Source organism: Hylobates moloch, unplaced genomic scaffold (assembly GCF_009828535.3).
Source record: "Hylobates moloch isolate HMO894 unplaced genomic scaffold, HMol_V3 SCAFFOLD_20, whole genome shotgun sequence".
Classification (NCBI taxonomy): domain Eukaryota; kingdom Metazoa; phylum Chordata; class Mammalia; order Primates; family Hylobatidae; genus Hylobates; species Hylobates moloch.
The window spans coordinates 26033793-26039183 of record NW_026652295.1 but is presented as its reverse complement, the minus strand read 5'-3'; the positions used below and the strand labels follow the sequence as shown (position 1 = coordinate 26039183).

General features: G+C 42.2%; 1 non-coding gene across 1 annotated transcript; it reads right to left on the bottom strand.

Annotated features, from left to right (window-relative positions):
- Positions 1 to 3133: 3133 nt before the first annotated feature.
- On the bottom strand, positions 3134 to 3216 carry TRNAL-UAA (transfer RNA leucine (anticodon UAA)). Its single transcript has one exon. It is a non-coding gene; the product is annotated as a tRNA-Leu (tRNA).
- Positions 3217 to 5391: the final 2175 nt, after the last annotated feature.

Genomic DNA, 5391 nt, shown 5'->3' with positions numbered 1-5391 from the left:
TCACGCGGGTGGCCCTTTCATCTTCAAAGCCAGCCCCACTTCGAACTCTTCAATTTCTCTCACATTTCCAATCTCTGACTCTGGGAAGAGCCCATTCTTTTCTTTTTTTTAAGAGATGGGGTCTCACTCTCATCTAGGCCAGAGTACAGTGGTATAGTCATAGCTCACTATGATCTCAAGCCTCTGGGCTCAAGCAATCCTCCCACCTCGACAAGCTGGGACTACAGGATGCCCAGTTTCTTTTAAGGACTTACCTGATTAAGCCAGGCTCATCCCTGATGATTTCCCTTGCTTAAAGTCAACTGTGCTGTGTAACATACCCTAATCATATTCACAGTTCAGCGTATTATGCAGGTTTGTAATATCCAGATGGAGGGGGAATTCTTGGGGGCTATCTTAGAATTCTGCCTATCTCAGGAAACAACAATTGGCCAGGCAGGGTGGCTCATGCCTCGTAATTCCAGCACTTTGGGAGGCCATGGTGGGTGAATCACTTGAGGCCAGGAGTTCCAGACCAGCCTGGCCAACATGGTGAAACCTTACATCTACTACAAATACAAAAATTAGCTGGGCGTGGTAACAGATGCCTGTAGTCTCAGCTACTCAGGAGACTGAGGCACGAGAATGGCTTGAACCCAGGAGGCGGAGGTTGCAGTGAGCTGAGATCGCATCACCCACTGCCAGCCTGGGCGACTGAGCAAGACTGTCTAAAAACAACAACAACAACAACAACAACGACAAACAAACAACAGAAATTAGAGTTGAGTAGAAATTTTCAGCATCACTAATGATCAGACAAATATAATAAAACCAAGTGACAGATACAATAGATTCAAATCTCTTGTGGCAGAGGTGTGCATTGGGTGGTGACTTTAGGTTGCCTTTGGCCCTCCCATTAGAAAAAGTTACATAAATTAACTTCTGTAGGGATCATTCCCTAATATTAATGTCGTCAGCACTACACTCCAAACAACTGAGCTAACTGACCACACAGAAAACAGACTGCTGTGTTTTCAGAAAGATCTGATTCAGGTAAAATCTATTTCATCTGGTGTATTAGTCCATTTTCATGCTGCTGATAAAGACATACCCAAGACTGGGTAATTAATAAAGAAAAAGAGGTTTAATGGACTCAGTTCCACGTGGCTGGGGAGGCCTCACAATCATGGTGGAAGGCGAAAGGCACGTCTTAGGTGGTAGCAGACAAGAGAGCATGAGAGCCAAGTGAAAGGGGAAACCCCTTATGAAATCATCAGATCCTGTGAGACTTATTCACTACCACAGATTGGGGGAAACTGCCGCCGTGATTCAATTATCTCCCACAACACATGGGAATTACGGGAACTACAATTCAAGATGAGATTTAGGTGGGGACACAGCCAAACCATATCGTCTGGAGTTTCATTTCAAAACATAACAAAACCTCTCATCCTCTTTTTCCTACCCCATCCACGTGACAGAAATAAAAGTAAGAAAACCGACCTTTGCTGGGGATGAATTATTCTCCTCTGTGTGAACTTAGTCTTTCTCAAACCTGAGTATTCTGGCTGTGAGGTTGCAAATAAGCACCTTCTCAGAAGGTGCTTCCTTCCCTGCGCCCCAACATCCCCAACCCTCTCAAGGCCAGGAACAAACTCAAAGCACTGAGGCCGCTCATGAAAATGACCCAATTTGTGCTGCCGCCTGAATCAGAGAAATTTCAAGTGTGGAATCTCAGTGTCTGATCTCAACATAGAAACATAACTATCAGGACAATAATCATCCAACATAGAAACAAATTAACTACCAGAACAATATCTAATTTCTGAGTTCCTCTGAAGGATGACTCTAAAGGAAAGTGTGAGTTTCTTCTAAGAGAAAAGGGTACTAACCTATATAGTGGGAAAGGGTACTTTTAACTTTGCCAGGCATTTTCTTAGATACTCTCTCTCTATGTATATTTCTTTTAATCCTTACAACTCCCTTCCATGAAGTAGGGATTATTATCTTTATTTAATAAATGAGGAAATCAAGATTCAGAGATTCAATGGGAAAGCCAGAATTAGGACATCTGATTGCTGAGTTCCAAAGTCCACTCTTTCGAATCTTCTTAGAGACACAAGGTCCTATGAATTCTAAAGGGAACAGAATTTAGTATGCTGTCATTTCAATCACTCTGGGAAATATGAGTATTCACTAATGGTGTTGGGATTAGTGGTAGTCTGCTGGAACTAATGCAGAGTTGGATCTATACCTCACATATTACACCAGAGGAAAAATGAGATCAAATAATTAAATATAAAAAAGAATATTCTAGAAGATATAAAGTTATTTTGTGAAATGACCTCGTAACGCAGAAAGGCATATCTAAGTAAAACATAAAACTTGAAGAAAAGACTGATAACTTTGGTGGTTGCATAGATACCCATTTTCACATGTCACAAGCCACCCCAAAGTTCAAAGACAACAAACTAGACTACTTGTGATTCATGTCAAAACAAAGTTTAATCAAGCCATATTTAAAGAGACCCTACAAATCATAAGAGAAAGACCTAACAACTAAGTAGAAAAATTAGCACAGAATACTACGCATGTAACGGAAAAGGAAATACAGATGGCTTTCAAACATATAAAAAGGTGCTCAAGGACAATATAACAGTTAAATGCAAAATAAAACTCCCTGAGGGATCATTTTCACATTTCAAACTGGAAAAAACAAGATAAACTCTGTTGAGAAGGACTCAACCATGCTCTCCAGAGTGTGTGAGAGACAGCCCTAGCTAAGAGTTGGGCTTTTCTTGTACAATCATTTGGAAACTATGAGAATCCTGGGGAGTGGCTCTTATTTCCTGGGAGGTACCCAGAACTACAGTTTCTTACCTGTGGCCTTACGGTCAAATAGCCTCAGAGGTTCAATTCCTGGTGGAATTGAAAGTCCTGGAGCAGACCATGGATGTGAGCTGTGGATATGAGCGGTTTTTCCTTCTATTGGCAATCTGATAGGTTGTGGTAGAGAATCATTCACACACTACTGCCTATTGAGGTGATCAGAAAACTTTAGAGTTAACGCAAAAGGGTAGAAAAACAATGAAGTTACCTTCACGTACTTTTAAAATGCTGGTATTGAAAGGAGTTTGGAGATGAAAACTTAATCTACCGAGAGTGGGGTTCGAACCCACGTGGGCACTAGCCCATTGGATCTTAAGTCCAACGCCTTAACCACTCGGCCATCCCGGTGACTGGGGCTGCCTATAAGGCAATCATTTTTTTTATAACAACAAAGGCATTTGCACTGAGTGTTAAGGAAGTACCAAGTTATTCCTGTTTTTACTGAATTGTATTAAAATATGAGGAGGATATAATAGGAAAACACAGCATGTGTTCATCAATCACTTCTCCTGAGTCTCCTCACTTGGTCAAAAATTTCCAGAGAAATTTTTGTTTTTACTTGATTTGAAAAGAAAAACAAGGGAGCGGGCAGTGGGGGAAGGGTGGAGAGAGGAGGGGAGGGAGTGCCCTAGTGGAAACCACAGTATTAACACTACCTACTACTTCTACTTCACTAAAGGCACTGTCCCAATTTTTTCTTCAGAGATCACCGTTTTGCCTGCTGAATTCAAACCTCCACTCCAGACACACTGATGTCATTGGAGGCATCAGGATTGGGGGCCCAAAGTTTATTATATTAAAACGAGTTCATCCTGAGGTAAATTTTAAGATCTTTAGTGGACACAAAGGCAGTTCAAATTATTTGATTTTAATGACAAAATGCTGTAAACTGACAATGCAACCTATCTACAAAAGGAACATATTGAGCTGTGTGTGGGCTGCACAGAAATACACCGCCCCAGAACTCAAAGTGCTCCCGGAAAAGGTCGCAATTGTTACAACAGAGAATCCAGTCCTTGTAGCTAAAGTTATGTCCTGGGAGACTTATTACAAATGTGGATTCTAGAACCCCTCGTGCAATGATCCTGACTAAAGCGATTTACTATGGGTCCCAAGAATCTTAATCTTACCAAGCACCCTCAAGTAATTCTAACTTCAATAGTCTGGTAAACGGCACCCAGTGAAGGGTACTAAAGCTGTCATGGGGAATTTAAGAACTCATGAAATAAGCTCGTAGAAAGGAAGTTTAGGGTCTGGGGGACACAGAGCTGAAATGAAATCCTGAAGTAGGGTTGGAATATAATTAATTTATGCAACAATACTGAATACCTAGTGTGTGGCGTGCCCCTTTGTTTTTCAGGTAATCGGAGGAAAGCACCACAATATGCAAAGGTTGTGTGGTCTGCAGCAGACAAGCAAAGAAAGTCAGAGGACATCTCCTCAGAATCTCATCAGCTGAGGAAACAGGAGTCAAGGCCTTATTTGTGATGCTCAGGACTGCCTGGGTCCACATCAGGATCTTTCTCTGCCTGATGAAGCCATGGAAAAGGAATGGACCCCTGAAGTCGTTTGGCTGTTGGGCTCTGGGTTCTGCCTCTGGCCAGATCAAGGTTCCGCCTCTGGCCAGATCAAGGTTCCATTCCTAGAAGAGGAGATATGGCCTGAGAGATTCCTGCTTCTACCAAACACTGAAGGAAATTCAGGTCTCTCGCTGCTGGGGCAAGAACTGACTTGAGGATGGGGATGGAGGTGACTGGAAGGTTCCATGAAAAGCATATAAGAGAAAGAAACCATCATATATAGATAGACATAAAAATGTTCAGAATATTCTATTGCTGTTAGCTCTTAACACGAACTACAGAGCAGAATCAATCAGCTGTGAAGTTTTTTAAAAGTACACTTATCTAGAGGGTTTAAATACGTGTGACAGTAAAAAAGAAAACTATTCGAAGTATATGAAGGATGGTCGGCCACGGTGGCTCCAGCTGTAATCCCAGCACTTTGGCAGGCCGAGGCAGGCAGATCACCTGAGGTCAAAAGTTGGAGACCAGCCTGGCCGACATGGCGAAACCCTGTCTCTAGTAAAAATACAAAATTAGCTGGGCATGGTGGCGCATGCCTGTAATTCCAGCTACTCGGAACGGTGAGGCAGGAGAGTCGCCTGAGCCGGGGAGGTCGAGGTTGCAGTGAGCCCAGATTGTGCCACTGCACTCCAGCCCAGCCTAGGCGACAGAGCAAGACTCCGTCTCAAAAAAAAAAAAAAAAAAAAGTATATGAAGGAGAACATCCTTATACCCAGGAGCAGAAAACTTTTGAAAACTTCAAAAGCACAAACAATAAGGCAAAAAACAAAGAAGACATATTTGCTTACATTAAAATCAAGAATATAACCACTGTAGTCCAGCTACCGGGGAGACTGAGGCAGGAGGGTTGCTTGAGCCTAGGAGTTCAATGCCAGTCTGGCCAACATAGCAAAACCCTCACCTTTAAAAAAATCTTTTTTTTTTTTTTTTTTTTTTTTTT